General features: G+C 45.2%; 1 protein-coding gene across 2 annotated transcripts in view; it reads right to left on the bottom strand.

Annotated features, from left to right (window-relative positions):
• Pag1 (phosphoprotein membrane anchor with glycosphingolipid microdomains 1) overlaps positions 1–18,830 on the bottom strand; it is a 141,805-nt gene that overhangs the window by 88,007 nt on the left and 34,968 nt on the right. For both annotated transcript variants that reach the window (NM_001439413.1, NM_022253.2), the window contains exon 2: positions 3,630–3,688. The gene's annotated coding sequence lies outside the window, so the exon portion shown is untranslated. The remainder of the gene's footprint in view (positions 1–3,629; positions 3,689–18,830) is intronic.

Raw genomic sequence — 18,830 nt, 5'->3', positions numbered from 1 at the left:
AAGCAGCTCATCACTATGTCAGCTGGCTTCTCACAAACGCAGTGTTGCTTTGGACGGAGAGCCCACACCTCCCTGGGAGCAATGATTCTGTCTCCCCAGAGCCAGGGAACAGGAAACACACCTGAACATGTGACGCACATTTCCAAAGCACAGCACAACGGAAGCCTGCAAATGGGTTTGGGCAATTTAAATGTTACTCCCAAACTAAGCATCACGGCATAGGCCACCATCATCCACAGCTGTGATAAAGGCAGGCTGAACCTTCTTTTCCTGTGTGAAAATGGTACTGGATTTCAAGTTTAGAAAGAATGTAGCCAGTACTTTAGCACTGATATCAACAGGAGAGTGAAGGAGACCTTGGATGGGCTTTGGTGTGATTTCCTTAAAACATAGATTTGAAAAGGAAAAGAGAAAACTAAGCTATGCTGCTGAGGAGAGAGATGCTTGTGTGAGGTCAGAGGAAAAGAACGGCCCGAGGTCAAGTTCTCTTCATGAACGTCTTTTCTTTATTAGCATTGGAGATGCTTCATCTGTGGAAACTTGACGGTACAGTCAGTACCTAGATGTACAAAGACAGGATTAGCACCCAGCCTTCCAGCTCAGCCTCCACAGGAAGGAAGCTCATAACAGCATCAGGGCGTGATGAAGACGCAGCTAATGAGCTGGATGGATCCCGTAGAACCTAGAGGGTCAAGGAGAGCTTCTCAGAGGAAACTGAGGTGGTTCTCGAAGGATGCTCCAGACTTAATGGAGAAATTAGGGGCCAGAACATTCTCAGAAGCGAGAACAGTGTCCCCTGAGTCTCGCTTGTACATGTTTGTCTTAAGAGGCATGACATTCTAGAACACTTCAAGAAATCCAGTCCTGGAACTGGGCAGTGGTGGCTAAACCCATGTATCCCAGCACCTGGAGGCAGAGGCAGGCACATCTCTGAGTTTGAGGCCAGCCTTGTCTACAGAGTGAGTTCTAGGCCAGCCAGGCATACACAGAGAAATCCTGTCTTGAAAAAAACCAAACCAAAGAAATCCAGCCCCATAGAGCAGGGTAAAACATGCTGAAGGGGTACCCAGGCCTGGGCCACAGGGCTGCACAACCAGGTGTCTGGGTCAGTTCTTCAGGGTACAAAGGCACGGAGGTCTCTGTGTGGGAATCATGAGCAGGGTCCTCAATCAGGGAGAGTTACTCTGAAAGACGCTACAGAAGTTGATTTCAGACCTGATCTGTACATACGTGTATATGTGTATATGTGTATATGTGAAGGCCAGGATCAAAGCATTGCTTTGGTGGCAGGAGAGGAAATGAAGGTCAGAAGGACACAATGAAGATGAGTGACAGCAAACATGTGACCCTCTAAGCACTAATATCCTGAGACTTTTGCATTCGACCTTAAATCCAGAATCTGGTATGGACTGAATGGGGAGGAGCCATGCCAGGGCAGAGATTGCTGGCCTGAGTACTGTGTCAACAGGGATGCCCTTAATTGGAGTATTGATTCCAGGAAAAGCAATCAGCTGCAAGCAGAAGAGGAAGCCAGGTGGGGGAGGCAGTTTCACTGTCCACCTAGTCATTTGGAGGGCACAAAAACAGGGCACAAAGGACTGGGGACAGGCATCTGATACCACAGAGAACAAACTTCAAATTCACATTAATTTAGAAAGAAAAACAAATGACAAACAGAAAAGTATCTTCGCTGAAAGGCCTAAGAGTCGGGCTATGGGCACAAAAGGAGCAGCCAGCGCTCTGCAGACACTGGGGCCTGTGGTGTCCTGGAAATGCATGTGATGCTCATTGCAAAATGCTCGGTTCCCTCTTAAAGCCTAATGATCCCATGACTGGAGACCGTGCGACACTTTAGGTCACCACGAAATGTGTAAGGCAAGTTGCTCTAGTGGAAACAGTGCTGTCGACAAAGTATTTAATCCCTGAATCAAGATTCTTGTTAGATGTTGGGAGATCAGTGGAAGGCATTTATGGAGCGCAGAAAATCAAATCTGTTAACTCACAGATCCTTTAGCCTCAGCTAGGAAAAAAGGAAAGAAAGAAAGAAAGAAAGAAAGAAAGAAAGAAAGAAAGAAAGGAAGGAAGGAAGGAAGGAAGAAAGGAGGGAGAAGAGGAGGAGGAGGAAGAGGAAGAAGAGGAAGAAGAGGAAGAAGAGGAAGAGGAGGAGGAGGAGGAGGAGGAGGAGGAGGAGGAGGAAGAAGAAGAAGAAGAAGAAGAAGAAGAAGAAGAAGAAGAAGAAGAAGAAGAAGAAGAAGAAGAAGAAGAAGAAGAAGAAGAAGAAGAAGAGGAGGAGACAACTGTTCTTTGGATCTGTACTTACACTGCAAATGATTCAGGACTCAAACAACCATGACCCAGCTCTCCTAACAGCAAAGACTTAACTCTGAATTTTCTCAACACGCATAAGAAAGATCTAATTAAAAGACAATGGTTTATTTTTACCAAGCTCATTCTCTGAGGGACTGGGAAAACCCAGACCAGATGGACCCTTTCCTCTGTGAGCAGAGAGGCACAAGATAATGGTGTGTAATGGGATCAGGTCAGGGAGGCCAGGACACTTGAGATTTCTAGATCTTTTGAATGGGGTGGAAATGACACTTCAAGGTCCGGGATTCATTTTAAAAAGTGATAATCTTGTAGTAATCCAATTGCTAAAATCGAATATAAAATGTCTCTGTGTTGACTTGTCATTTTGCTTAGCCTCAAGGATTTTACTCTGGATTTGATTCTGTTGACATGCCAGTCTAAGCCCAGATCACTCGGGGATTTCTGATGTAACTGGTATCAGTACTGATCATGATCACAGGAAACACAGCCCTGTGTCCTGAGGATGGTAGTCATGGGGAGAGCTGTGTATCCTGGTCAACCTTCACAGAGCTCAGGAGTCTGTCCGGTTAGTATCCCCATCTCAGGATGAAGAAAGAGCCTGATATGGGGTAGCATTGGCCTTCCATAGAGGTCTCGAGAAGCAGTGAGGACTGAGCCGGTGCCGATTGAAGTCCATGGCATTGGACATGTGCCTGCTGGTGTCTTGGTCTCTTGTCTTTGGATAGGAAATGTCCCGTGTGTTGGCAGGCTGGTGGACAGCTGGTGGAGTCTTTGAGAGGTGATTGACTTATTGGGGCTGACTTCCATCAATGGATTCAGCAGTGATGCATTCAGTCTGAGCAGAGGTGGGGCTCAGAGGAAGTGGGCTACTGGGGATACCTTTAAAGGCTGTAGCTAGTCCTCACACACTTCCTCCCTGGCTCTCTGCTTCCTGATCGCTGGGAGGGAGCAGCTTGGCTCACCATGCCCTTCATCTGCCTCACTGTGGACCCAAAAGTGCTGATGCTTCTGACCCAACTGCCACCCCAAACAGACCTCTTGCCGTTTCTCTTAGGTTTTTTTTTAGAGCAACATAAGACAGATGAGTTGCAGCTGCCCCTGTGGCACAGCGGTTGCGGTGTGACATCTACGGTGGAGCTAGTTCACACCTGGCTGGAGATGGGCGTCTGCACATGCAGGCCAGCTCACACCCGGCTGGAGCTGCACATGCAGGGTGACTAGATACAGAGTTACATTAGAAGCCAGCTTGAATGATCAATATTAGAGATGATGACTTAGATGAATAAATGCCCTGTACTCACCAATTCCCAGCTCTGAAGTTGTGTTCCACTGTTGAAATCAGAGAAGGATTCGGTGTGTTCTAGAAAGAAACAAGAGGAAAATATTTTTACATTTCTTATTGGACTAAAACTAAAGGATAAGAATAATAAAGTAATTACTTTCTCCTTTACTTATTAAAAATTTATACAGTAAAGGAGGGAATTGATCAGTAAACTTTAAGCTGTAGCATTTTAGTACTACATAGAAAGGAGTCGCAAAGACAAAAGTTGAAATGTGTTCTTAAAATACTCATAGTCCGGGGTCGGAGAGTCAGACTTGTGGTTATGAGCACTTGTTCTTACAGAAGACCTGAGTTCAGTTCTGAACACAGACACAGGTGCCATTGACTCACAACTGTCTTTAACTTCAGTGCCGGGCAATCAGATGCCCTCTTATGACCTTCAAGCACCAGTCCTGCATGTATATACATGCAGGCAAAACACTCATACACACTACATAAACTGATCTAAATAAACAGTCCTATATAGGCTCTCTATATTAGATAAATGTACACATGTACATCAGGTACACATTACTATCCATGTAAGCAAATAGAAATGATGCCTCAAACATGTGGTATTTAATTATGTCTCTGCCATAATTGATTTTTGCCTCCTTCCTCCTCTTCCCAACACGCAAATTCCTACAGTCAGCATGTGTTATCATATACTAATATGTATCCACAGACCTGCAAGATGGGCAGTGTACGGCGGATTTAAACCAAACAGTATATACTGAAAGAGAGGGAGAGAGAGGGAGAAGGAGAGGGAGGGAGGGAAGGAGGGAGGGAGGGAGAGATGGAGGGACAGAGACAGAGAGACAGTGAGAGAGAGGAAGAAAGAGAGGGAGAGAGAGGAAGGGAGGGAGAGGGAGGAAGGGAGGGAGAGAAAGGGAGAGATAGAGAAAGAGAGAGAGAACATGAATTGAAAGGGTGGAGAACCATGTGCTAATTGCTAGTATAGATCAAGCCATGCTAATTATTCCTTCAACTTGAAATATACTGTAATTTAACACAGTGCCTTATGCTTAACTGAGATTTTATCACTTATAGAGATCCCTTCCTGCAAGAGGTGTGACTAAAATTTGAGAAATTTAATCTCAAATCTAAAATTCTTCTTCTGTAGGATGGTTCTTAGTCAGACTTCTTCAGTCTGTGGCATGGAAGGGAGACTCTGGGAAAGCTGGGAGAAGTAAGAGCTGGTGGAGATTGCTTGGAGGATGAATCCTGAGGTAAAGCAGTGCCTCTTTTATACGTTTAATCTGTTTCTGTTTTGGTAAGTTTAAAAAGGAAAGAATTGTTCCTTAGAAAGAAATGATAAGGAAAGCAATGTTAGAGAGGGAAAAGAGCTGCCTAGGCAAGACCCTGCCCAGGTGAGACCCTGTGGGGACCAGCAAGACCAGAGCCGAGAGATGGCAAAGAGACACAGGGGTGCTCACCCGAGGGAGGTGATGGTCCTGTCATGTAATGCCCTGATGAGACTCTGGGGATTGCTAAGGTCAGAGCTTGCCACCACATCCTAGTTCCAGCCCTGGCCATGTGATCTAAGAGCCCTTGGTTGTGTATACCAAGAGAAAGGGCAGGAGAAGGTAAGGGAAAAGTTGCTCAGGGGAGAGGCAGGAGAATGTAGCGGCCATGCCTGCTGTCTCTGCTTTCAGGCTTTCAGCAATGCGAGGCCATGGGAACTCCTCTCAGCCATTTGCTGGGGAAATTCCCAACCCAGAACTATGAGGTCACACCTCAGTGACACTGTGGCTTCTGGAAGGTTTCCATACCAACCAGAAAGCCATCATTTTAAAAGGAGAGGGAATCTCAAGTTCTGAAGACAGCATCAGAAACAAGAACTTGGGAATGATGCCCGTGCAAAGTGGAGATGACCCAGGGAGCCCTGCCTGCTGACTTACCACACTGGCATGGAGCAGATCCTCCCGCCCCAGCCTGCCTCTGCCCCTCTCTGGCCTCCCTCAAGTGATCCAGTCCACTGCCCTCTCACAGATACTGAAAACACACAACAGAAGACACAACTAGTAACTTAGTTCCAGATGTCCAGGCCTCATTAGAGATCAGCAATGGACATGCACACTCAACCTTATAAAACAAACATGAGAATGTGTAGAGTCACAGATTAACCCCAATACAGTAACTGTGAGGGAGTTCAAAACTCTACTGTCAGCAATGAAGGTCATTGAGACAGACAAATAAAACAAACAAACAAACAAACAAAAAACCCAAAGCAAACAAAAGAAAACAAAACACCATTGGGGTTAAATGAAGGCCTAAGTGAAAGGCTACTAAGAAGACATGAACAAGACATTCCACTCAAACACTAAAGAGTTCAGTTTTCTCAGCAGCACATGCAACTTTCTTCCAAAGAAGCCATGTTTTAGGACACAAAGCAATTCTTAACAATTATAGGGAAATTGAAATAACATTCTGTATTGCGTCTCACCATGATGGAGTAAAGCAAGATAACCACAGTAAGAGAAACTACAGAACACACAAACTCATGGGCACCAAACAATACACAATTGGATAATGAATGGCTCACCGAAGAAGTCAAAAAGGAAATTTAAAAAAAGATCTCTAAAATATGTATGAACACCAAATCTATGAGACATAATGGAGCAGCTGTACGTTTCCAGCATTCGGTGCCTACATCAGAGGTTTTGAGAGGGCTCAAATAAACAACTAAGTGAGGCACCGTAGGGTCCTGGAAAAACAAGAATTACCCAATGCAGGAGATGGGAAGAAATAATTAAGATCAGGGTGGAAATCAATGAAATACAAGCAAACAAAAAATGTGCAGAATCAATGAGATGAAAAGTTAGTTCTTCGCACAGACAAGATTGGAAGTCCACTAAGAGAGAAGCTCCGAAGCGAGATAACTAGAAACAAAAGGGAGACAGTACTATACACAACAATGAAGTTCAGAAACCATAAGGACATACTATAAAAACCCGTGCTACGCTAAATTGGAAATTGAATTTTTAGATACATATGGTTTACCAAAATTAAAGCAAGATGAAGTAATTTAAAGAGATCTATAGCCAACAATAAGACTGAAGCAGTGCTAAGAAGATTCCTAACAAAAATAGCCCAGGACTATATGCAGTCACAGCAGAATTGTATCAAAACCTCACAGAAGAACTAACACCATTGCTATTCAAATCAAAGAGGAAATAAAAAATCTCTAATATATATATATATATATATATATATATATATATATATATATATATATATATATATATATTCTCCAGAGCATGAAAGGAAAGAATGCTTCCAAATTCTTTTTGGGAAGTCATTATTTACCTGATACTAAGACTCAGCCAACAACAACAAAAAGAAAGTTTCAGGCACATTTCCCTAATGAAAAAGAGACAAAAATTTCCAATAAAACACTGGCAAACACCAAAAAGGTCATTCATCGTGATCCAATGGGCTTCATTATAGGAAGTCAGAGATGCTCTGACATACATATATGAATAAATGTAATATATTATTTATATGGCCCCAATAGCAATCACACAATCGTTTTATCAGATGCAGAAGAGGTTTCAACAAAATCCAGTATCCCTTCCTGATAAAAGTCAGAGAGAAACTAGGAATGGAGAAAGCCTACCATAGCATTAAAAAGGCCACCTACCAGAAAACCTATGGACATCACTGGAGTGATGTTTTTATGCACGGTGGAAAGATTGCCCTTGCAGTATACAAAGGCTGATTTCTGAACCTGCAGAGACTTGATTACAGATTAGACCTTGCATGACCTGTCTCAGTGTTTTGTAAACATTCCCTCTCTCATATTCTGTTAGCCAATAGCAAAGCAGACAGGAAGTCAGGACTCTGGCAGAGATCTCACGTGGGAGATGCAGTAGAACATGAAGGGAGAAGCAGGCCAGAAAGGAAGGAGCAGTAACTAACCCGCCATGCGGCAACCCCCAGATAGGTATAAAAGGGATAACGGAGTTATAAGCCAGTTGGGAACAAGCTTAGCTTAAGGTCTACGCATTGGTAAATAAATATAAGTCTGCGTGTCATTATTTGCAAGCTGGTGCCCCAGAAAGTCCCATGATACAACACCATGGAGAGAAACCTCAACGTCACACTAAGATTAGAAGGAAGTCAAGGCTTTCCATTCTCTCCACTTCTACTCAATGGCCTTCTTGCAGTGTCCACTGCAGCAATCAGACAAGAGAAGGAAACACTGCCATGAAAATAGGAAAAGGAGTCAGTGCAGATGATAACGTATCCTTGTGTGCAGATGATAACGTATCCTTGCGTGCAGATGATAACGTATCTTTGTGTACAGATGATAATGCATCCTTGTTTGCAGATGACATGATCCTACGCATAAGAGACTTTAAGGATTCCACCAGAAAAAGTATTAAAACTGATAAATACTTCCAGAAAATGGCAGTATAAAAATAATGTAAAATAACTAGTAGCCTTTTTATATTCTAATGGCAAAAATACTGAAAAAGAAATAAAAAAAAAACTTTATTCACAATAGCTACCAAGAAAGAATAAACTTTGAAATCAACATAAGCAAAGAAAGGAAGACCTTCAGGACGAAAATGTTGACACAGAAGAAAGAAACGGAGGAAAACTCTAGAAGATGAAAAGACCTTACATACTACTGGATCAGAGGAAAACCTACTGTGCAAACAGCCCCTCTACCATTAACCTATTAATTCCAATGAAACCTCAACCAAAATGGCAGGAACGTTCTTTGCAGATATGCACAAACTTCAAATTCCTAGGAAAGCACAGAAGTGCAGTGATAGAGAAGAACAGTGCAGGAGACAGCACACTCCATTCAACTAACGCTACGGAGACACAGTAATAATGGTGGGACAGACAGTTCTGGCAGAAAGCAGACACATGGAAAAGAATAGAGGACCCACATACAAGGCCATATAACTGCAGTCACCTAGTCTTAGACAATGATGCCAGAAGTATGCATCAGAGAAAAGTTAGTGTCTTTAACAAACGGTGCTGGAAAACTTGGTCATCGACATGTAAGAAACTAGATCCCCGTGTTTTGTTTTACACAAAACTCAGTTACAAATAGATGACAGCCTCCACGTAGGACGTGATGCGTCGGAATGTGCTTCACCTCTGAGGCACAGGGGAGGGTTCCTAAACAGCGCTCTAGGAGCATAGGAGATCACACCCACTCTTGACTCTCATGAAGCTGGGACCTCCGTATAGCAAAGGAGATGAATAACTGATTGAAGAGGCACCCCACAGGGTGGGAGAGAGATGTTCCAGCTCTGTATGTGATAGAGGATTAGTATCTGGAATACATAAGGAATCAAAATAACCAAACTCCAAAATACAAATGGTTCAAATTTAAAAACAGGCTATGGGGCTAAACAGAGAGTTCTCCAAAGAAGGAATACAAACCATCGGGAAACACGTTTAAAAGGGGTGCCGTACTCAGCCATCAGGGCAATCTATTAAAAGTACTCCAAGATTTCGTGTCATCCCACCCACTCATGCCACTCCTGGGCACATCCATGGCTGCTGACGCTCTGTTCACAATAGTGAGGAAAGGGAGTCAGCCTAGATGTCCATCGATGATGAGAATGAAAATGTGGACCATCGAACAGAATCTACATCAGCTGTAAAGACTACAAAGTCATGAGGATTTCAGGCAAAACGATGAGACTGGAAAAATTACTCTAAGGGAGACAACAGAGGCCCAGAAAGCCAAACACTGCACGTTCTTTCTTACGTGTGGATTGTTCTCTTGACCTTTTAGTTCGGCGCACCTTCAGAAGCCAGGAAACCAGAAAGGGGCAGGCAGTGAGGAAAGTGTTACCTTAAGGGTAGCGCAGTGAGTTGGACGGTGGGGGTGGGGTGGGGGTGGAGGTGGGGGTTGGCATACAGCTAATTGAATACAGAGAGAGAATACTGGATGGGAAGGTTTAATCAGGTGGAGGATGGGGAAAATAAAGGGATGACAGGGTAGGGGTATGAGAAAGCCACATAAAAACCTAGTTATCTGATAAACCAAGGAAGCGCACAGTGAGAGTTTGGATTCCTTTCTGCTCAGCTGGCTGGCTAGCAGTTCCCTGGGTCAGCCTCCCTCTGCCTTCCACTCTGTGCTTACACATGTGCCTGCTGAGTGAAGCCTTTATGTGAGCCTGGACACCTGACGTCAGGGTCTCAGGCTTGCATTGCAGGTACCTTACCCACAGAGTCCTCTCCCAGCTCTCAAACTGTTCCTCAGAGAAGCTAAACAAATGACCTGGAAATGAAGACCTTATAAAACACTTGCTGTTAAGCTGGAATCTAAGTGTGTTTATAAAGGCAGGCAGTTCTTAGTAGCTAGAGGGTCTTACATCGTACTGTAAGCTCAGCCCATTTCCATCCATGGCCTGCCTCACTGTTCTCAATGCTCTCCTTGATACACACTGTTGTAAAACTTATACTCAAACAGGACTTTTCAATCTATGTCCTGCTGGCAATAATGATGGATAGGTTTTTGTTTTGAGGGGACAAGTAACTTTTACCCCAACATGTGACAATATGTGACTATCAAAAACATTTCCCAGTCTTTGAGAAGATTCCCACAGGAGACAAAGTCACCTTATGTTGAGAATTGTAAGTTCCAAATGAGTATACACATACTCACTACTTCTGTCCTACTGTCTGTCTTACACAGAGAGACTGCATGTGAGTGGGACCCTCAGAGAGGCCACAGACAGAGAGGAATGAGAGGTGAGCTGTGTGCACTGAGCTGTGAGGCCAGTGATCTTACTGCAACTTCTTACTTAGTACCTGCAACAGTCTGTGCTTCCTGCTGGAGTAAAGCCTGCTTACTACCTCGAGAGGTAAGGCATTAACACATAGTAAGGACATGCAAATGACATGGGAAGGAAATACACTAAAAGTGTATTTGGAGTACACTAAAAGTAAGCATGGCTACAACCTGTAGGAATAGCAGTCTCCTTCACCTTTAGTGATGATGCCTAGCCTTTGTCCTTAAGAGCGAGTGGCAGAATGGACTCTCAATGGAAGGTCTTGGCATTGTGTGACTTGGGACACTGTCATCTTAGAGCAATGCTCCCAAGCCCAGAGTAACGAGGTTGACACAATCCTCACTTCAGCCAGCAACCTTCCTGAGGCCCTTTACTGAGACAAGGGACAGAAAGTTTTGGTCATTATTATTATTTTTTTTTTTTGGTCCTAATCTCAACAGTTTTTAACTACACAGCAGTTTTAGATTCAGACAACGCAGGGGCATTCCTTAGCCCTGGCTATTGAAAAGGACACGAGAAGCTTTAAAATATCTGTGTTCACATATGCCTTTTCTAATTCTGTTCTACTCTAATCCCATCTCAATAACTCTTCATATATTTTAAATATCTCCATATACCTGTCACTGTGGTGCCCAGTTTGGATACTGATCAAAACAGACTAATTTTCCTGTCCTCGTGGAGTCTAGTGGTAGAGAAGCAGTCGAGCCATCCACCTGGCGGAGGGAGTAGCTGCGATTCTCACTGAAAGAATGAAAGCTTTAGGAGCACTAGGGGGTAGATAGGACAAAAGGTGTGGGAGTCGGGAAAGACTTCATTGATAGAATGCTGGCTGAGAGGCTGGGACACAATGGGGAAGTCAGAAACCAGGGTATCAGCTGATATGAGGAGGGAGGAGGAAGGATTTAAGGTCTGGAGACTGAGATATCTAGCAGAAACAACTCACTCACAGGAGGAAGCATTCCAAGGTTTCAGAGGAATTTCGGGCTACCCTGGTGGGGAAGGCAAGGTGTTGGCTTCTTGTTTTGGTAGGACAGAGGTGGAGCAGCTTCTCACACTGATGGATCAGAGGAAAGCAGAGAGCTAAACTATGGCCAGAGCCTGGCTGAAACCCTCAAGGGCCTGCCCCTAGCACTCTGTACCAGCCAGGATCCACCCCTTAAACTCCCCACAGCTTCCCAGCACAGCGAACAAGCTCTCCAGACTTGAGTCAATGGGGCCTTAATCCAACCTGTGACAACATGATGGGCTGGCAGTAACCCAGGAGAACAGAGGAGTAAACAAGCAGCACACTGGCTACTGCAGTAAACGTGAGACTTGTTAGCATGGTGAGGTAGGCTCACTCAGCCTTACCAGTAGCAGAAGCGAAGTGATGGAATCAGGAAAGGGTAGTTTTGGAGGATTGGAGCTTTACAGAGTGAAGAACCAGCAGGCATGAGCATGGTGGGAGGAAGAGGAGAGACAGTGAGGGACCAGCAGGTGTGAGTACGGTGGGAGGAAGAGGAGAGACGTCCAATCCAAGGTGATGAATCTCTCCTTGCAAAGAAACAGTAACACCTGTTGGGATGGTGTGTGAGCTGGTGGCCATCCTGAGGCCTGGCTCAGAGTTAGCCCCCGTGGTCCATTTGAGTTTTTAGAAGTCTGCCTCACACCTCGGCCTGCAGTCTTTATGCCCCTATAACCTGGGTGGTTGGCTTCGGTATCTCTCCTACCCTTGCCTTCCTCCCCGGCTGCAGCTGGAGGGCATCCTTTCCTTCCCAAGACCACAGTCCAGATCCACTCCTCCATTCTCCTTCCTATCTGTGATTACCTGGATGTGCTGCATCCTCAGTCAGGCCCGCACAGCTCTGTGTTCAGAGAGCCAGCAAGAGGCATTGGTGCATCGTAGATAGAACTGCATATATGGATTATGGATTTTTAAGATTTAGCTTTCCAATTCAATAATCATTTACGGTTTCACATCTTCCTTAATATTAGTAGGCTGTCTTCACACTTTAGTGTTAGTTTTATGTATATATATTTAAAAGGGAGACAACAGCTGCGAGTGACAATACAGAATGGAGATGCGGCTGAGCCTAATTAATGGAGGCTTTGTCTTCACAGCACTTTTATTCCTAATAAGCAGTGTGACATTTTATTAACCCAGACACAACCTCCCGCACGAAGGCCTGCATACAAAGCAATAGGAAAACACAAACGTGGAGTCTCTCCTTCTATTTTTTTCCCCTGAGGCACAATTTCAGGGTCTGTCACATAATCAGGTTTCCTGTGGTTGCTGTCTGCGATTGGGTTCTCAGACAGCATGCTACGTAACTCCACCCATCTGCACCTCAGACAGTGCACGCAAGTACTCCATGGGAGCCATGCCACCATCGCCCTGCGATAGCTGCAGTCCGGAACGGATGCAGCCTATCAATGGTAGGGCCAAGTTTCAAACCAGTGTATCAGATTTCACAGTGTCTCCTCCCACAGATGCATGTCTGTACGCCCAGGGCGTGGTATGTATTATTTTCTCTGCATGGCTGTATCCCTATGTCTGTACACATGATCATTACTGAATATCTTATGTGCTTACATGAGTTGGGGAAGGTTAAATGAAGGGTCTCTAATTTCATTAAGACCTATGATAATTCAGTTCTTGCTGAATTTGGATAAGTCAGTTTCCTGAGTCATCCTAGCATTTCTCCACTAACCAGGGATACAGTTCTAACACACTGGCCTATCACCATGTGTATTGGAGGTTGTCTCCAGCAGGTGGCCTGGATGGCCCTCAGGAGTAGATCCCGCTCCGCCTTCAGAAGTCAACACCGCCTACTGCTGATCCTTTGATCCCATCCTCCAACAAAGAGGCCAAGTCCTCAGGCGAGGTCAGCAGACATGTATGTACAGAAGAAAGAGAGCCAAGCCCAGCCTTCCTCTGACGCATGACCAAGGCTTTGGACTCGCTGGTTTCCCACTGACATTGCCCACTACCCTGTGATTCAGAGATAGCCATGTCCAGTTTTTCCCACACTGATTCACGAGGATGATGGATGGGTCAAAGCCCTGGAGAAGAAATCACTTAATGAACCTGTGAGGATACACTTGGGGTTGTGAGACCAAGTCAGGTCGAGGCACCAGCACAGTCAGCCACAAGGCTACGATTTGGGGCTGATGAAATATTTCTTTTGAAGCCAGTGAGGCCAGAATCAATCAATCTACAACAAAAGCAGCTCAGAAACTGACCTTTCCCCTCCCCGCTCTCACCAGGAAGAGAGAAACAGAAATCTTGTTTTTAATGTCAAAAGTTTCCCAGAAATTAAAAGGGGGGAAAAGATGTATGGATACAAATATTCTAAATATATGCCTGTTTTATTTTAATGCACCCAATGTCTGAATGGGCACACACCATAACTCAGTATTTATTTCTATCTTCTGTTGTCACAAGTCTGGTAAGCTGGGACCAAATCTATCAGTGCTTTCTGGTATGCATGTGAAACTGCTATGCATAATTACATATTAAGGAGTGTCTGATAGAGATAATTATGAAGAATGAGGACTGTTGAGTCCATGGGAGGCACATTTGGTAAGCCCCGTATTTCCTGAAATGTCATTGAACCAGCTAGTTAACAGACATTGTGCACAGGGATCAACAGAACTAACTCAAGGTTGAGCGATCTGTGGACCAGCAGTGTCAACATTGCTCAGGACCCCTCTACAGGAAAACAAACCACAGGGCACAGGCCACATCTACTGAGTTAGGATCTGCAATTTTTCAGGACCCCCAAGTTACTCCTCTGGTGTTAGTCTAGGAAGCATAGACTTAAGGCCTGCCCAGCCCAACTGCTTCATTTTACAAGTGAGGAGGTTTCAGGCCCAGTCAGGCTGAGGGACTGGTAACCTGTCCTTCTGTGGGACTCCAACATCTAGATCCCGGTGTTGTACAGCCTTTGGCTCACTCTGCAATGCTTTTCCTCACACAGCCCAACTATGTAATGCTGGGATTTAAATGTGAATAAGCAACTCTCTGTGCCACACAAAAAGCCGTGGCCAGACTGCTTGCGTTTGCTTGTCCTGGGGTCTGTATTATTTCTCTAAAGATTTAAGTATGTGTATATGCATCTGCATGCAGCTTTGTGTGCATGAGGGTGCTGGTGCCTATGGCACTTCCTGGAGCAGGAGTTACATGCCTGACCTGGATGTTGGGAGGCTCTCTGCGAGAACAGTACATGTTCTTAACCACGGAGCCATCTCTCTACCTGACATCTGTATCCTCCCAATGCCCTCAATACATTTCCAAGATGTCGGGGACGGAAATAGAGAAGAGCACTGGTCAGGAGTAGGTTTCTTCGCCACAATGCTGCCTGGGGGCAGTGAGCACATGGAGAACATGGGGGACTGGACACCTTGCTTTGGGGGCTGAGCTGAAATTTTCCATATTTCTGCATATCTCTGGTCCGGTGATGTGGCCCCGACCACTGTTCTTCTCTGACTTCATTCTTTACCTTATAACAAGCTTCAAAGTCACAGCGTACATGGGGCTAAGCCTTGGCATTCTAGAACCCCACCAAACTGTCAAAGCCACAAGGATGTGCACTGCAAATAAGATCGAATTGCTTACGATCCCAGAACCCTGTTCGAGTTGCCACCAATCTGTAAGTTTTCGGGGGCATCTTCTAAAGCAGCTTCTCCCATACCCTGCCAGTGCCGTTATTATATTTCCTAAAACAGACTTGGAAACATTAATGTCTAAGCAGGAGAATTCGGTGATGGTTATTTCCCCCTAGGTTTCAGCTGTGAAAGTAGCCAGAATGTAAAGAATATTCAGTAACATTCAGATTACGTCACAGTCACGCCACTAATATTTTAAGAGGCTGAGAGGGACAGGCAGGCTCTGTACTCAGTCTGTCTGGCCGACGTCTGTCTTCACTCACATGTCAATAGCACCGGCCCCTCCCATCATATGGTGCCTTTCTGGAAAAAGCCATTCATTTCTCAGGTGTGGAGAGATTGTATTTTGTCCATGCTAACATTCTGTCTGTTATTTAGGGATCAGAAGAGGACATATTGGATAAAGGGGTGCTGTGCTGAAGGAGGCAGGCCTTAAAACCACCAGAGGAGTAAATCAATAGCTCAGGATGCAGGGAGATTATTAAAAGATGGCTGAAAGTAGAACACTGACAATCACTGGAAGGGGATTGATTGATCCAGGAACTGATGATCCATGTTCTAGAGCTTTCTAAATAAACCAGGAGAGACGAAGCTGCTGCTCTCCGGAAAGGGCGGCGGGGTTCCTGGCTCACCTGACTCCCCTGCGAGTTGGGACTCTGGCGCTGGATGGTACCAACCCATCACCTCCTGGACGTGATCTCTACGATTCCGCACCTACCTAGTTCAAACCAGTCTCTCTGCTCTCTTCAGTCAGAAACGTTCTCTTCAGTCTAACGTTTTGTGTGCCCAAAGATAAACACCAGGTCTCTGGGCCACAGAGTGTTTTAGACAGACTGCGGGATCTTCTGATTGGCTCTCCATCATGTTATCCTGGCAGTCTCTCCACACCCTCTCTACAAGAGCCTAAATTGCTGTTGCTTACAGGAGCACCCAACTCCATGCACATATCCAATGTATGTCCACACAAGGCACATACATGAAACTACACACAAGTCCACGCACCTTCAGCCTGAGAGGAAGTGGGGAGGGAAAGAGCATAAAAGGGACCTGTGGCATCTCTGCACGGATTTCCTACCCTCGCCCTGTGAAGACGAAGGAGGTAATTCCACATGCTTGCAGCCCCTCTGAAATGTTCCTCCTCAGCTTCTACTCCACAGCGATGATGATTGCAATCTAAAATCCTCCCAGTGTCTTCAGACACTGGGTCCATGGATGGTACTGCTTTGAGAGGCGCGGGACCTTTTGGAGATGGGGCCTAGCTGGCAGAGAGGCTACTAAGGGCAAGCCTCTAATGGTTATACGTCCCTCTGGATCCTCCTTGCTCTCTGCTTCCTGTGTGCTGAGCTGTGAGCAGCCTCTGTATGCCCCTGCCACCATGACCCGAGCTGCTCCGCCATGATGGTCTGTAACACGCTGGCTCGGTGAGCCCAAACATATCCTTCCCCCCCTCAGGCTGTGTGTAGCTGGCATTAACCCAATACAAACATACGTGGTGCAGCAGCCACTGTGTGTCATATGGCAATTGGTAGGAGGCAGAAGAAACAACACCTCTCCATGCTGCTCAGGGCTTCAGATCTGCTCTCTACCTGGCATCAGCAGCTGCTGAGGAAGGGAGGAGAGAGGAGCTCTTCACCTCCCTGCTCTCCTCAAACCCTCATGATTCCTTCACCTCAATCCCCTGCTCTCTGCTGATTTCCACACTTCCCTCTGCCACAGGAGTCCTTCCCTCAGTGTATGTCTGGTCCTTCCTCACATCCCAAACCCACTGTGGAACTGTGGGAGAGGAGCGATAGCTCCCTCCCTAAGACAGGACCCCAGCCTCTCAGACTTGGTGATCACAACACCACTGCCCGCTGTCCCACAACCATCAAGCTCCTGTAAAAAAGGAAGTAGGTCATGGGAGACGCAGAGCATCCTTATAAGTCAAAATTGAAACATGGAAGGTTTCTGCTGGCTTATGGCCATCGAGGTTTTTTTTTTTTAATTTTTTTTATTTTTTATTTTTTATTTTTTTTGTATATATCATTTAGTTGTATCTTATTTGGGTATACATCACTTAGTCGTATGTTTTTTTTAGTATACATTATTTAGTTGTATATTCTTTGTCATGTACCTATTTAAAATAACCCCAAAACTTTAAAATCTATTAATAATGATACTTTAAAAACAAATATCTGAAAAGAATTGATGCTAAGCCAGGAGTTGTGTGTAATCCAAGCTCTGAGGAGACTGCTGGAGGCGCATGCTCGGAGACTAACTCAGCCTGGGCTACAGAGCGAGTTTAAAGCAGCCTAAGCAAGAATGTCCCAAACAACAACAATACCCAAAACAATTGTACTCTCCAAACAAAACAAACAAAAACTGAGGCCAGTCAATTAATTCCCTGTATGTGGGAGACTTTTCTTTGCTGGGCATTAGGAATGAGCAAATAAAACCTTAGGTTTCTTTCCTGGCCAAGATCTTCCCAAAGTATTCTATGCCACAAATTGGTGGGTCTTGAACACACAGAGCTATCTGGGTTTAGCACACAGGCTGAGTCAGAACAAATATCTAAAGGTAGAAATGGCTGTTTTAATGAGACATCAGGAAAAACTCATGGATGACAAGGCTAGCCCAAGCATGGCTCTGACTGTCAGCTTTACAATTCTTTCCTTCATTTAGTGCAAGTCCCTGCCATTCTTGTGTCATGTGCCTGCCTTCTACAGCAGCAAGCACTGTGGTGGACAACCACCAGGCACTATTCCAAGTCTCTGACAGCACCGGGCTCCTATGGAGACTGTGTGATTCCCACTCACAGAGGAGAAAACTGAAGAAGCACTGAGAGGTGAATTATTGGCTCACAGTCAGAGCTAGGCGTGGGGACAGTGAGGGACAGAAGACAATTCCAACAGTTCAGTTCTAGATTTCACACTCAGACCCTCATCCACTTCACACTTTCACCCACTCTTTCTCCTGTTTCTTTTTTTTTTTCCGGAGCTGGGGACCGAACCCAGGACCTTGCGCTTCCTAGGTAAGCGCTCTACCACTGAGCTAAATCCCCAGCCCCCCTTTCTCCTGTTTCTTACAGATGCTCTGCCCTGAGCAGCATAAGGCTAAGAAGGAGCTAAGTAAGGTCACTGGAACCTCTCCTTCCAACAGCAATCACAAATGAGCAGCCAGGTGGCCCGGCTTTGATCTCAAGTAGCCCTTCCGGTTCTTCTATTTCGTCCTTTCACTTACTAATTTTCTTTATGCAAATTCATTTTCTTTGTTAAATATTTCTTTTCTTAATAATAGGGGAGCAGCCCCCCACTACCATAAATTATGCAGTGGACTTTCCCACATTTGGGAAGATTGCTGAGGTCAGCATATCCAGACTTCTTGGAAAACTACTTTATAACCATGCTTTCTCTCTCTCCCTCTCCCTCCCTCCCCCACCCTTCCTTCCTTGCATCTATGTATTGAGGGTGCCCAAAGAGTCCAGAAGAGAGTCAATCCTCTGAGCTACGCTAGGTAGTTGTGAGTTGCCAGTGTGGGTGTTGGGAGCTAACCTCAGTACTTTGCAAGAGCAGCAAGCCCTCTTAACCTCTGAGCCATCTCTCTAATGGCCACCTCATCCTGGTACCTGTGATGGAGCTGGGAGTTGAACCCAAGATCTTAAGCACGTGTTAAGTGTTCTCCTACTAAACTACATCCCTAGCCCTCCATTCTTTGGATCCATGGGAATGTTGATATAAAAGCCAAATAGAACATGGAAGCCACTTCTCTAGGTAGCCTGGAAGGCTATA

This window comes from Rattus norvegicus, chromosome 2, assembly GCF_021556685.1.
Source record: "Rattus norvegicus strain SHRSP/BbbUtx chromosome 2, alternate assembly SHRSP_T2T, whole genome shotgun sequence".
Taxonomy (NCBI): domain Eukaryota; kingdom Metazoa; phylum Chordata; class Mammalia; order Rodentia; family Muridae; genus Rattus; species Rattus norvegicus.
The sequence above is the reverse complement of the archived record's forward strand: the minus strand, read 5'-3'. Positions and strand labels throughout refer to the sequence as shown.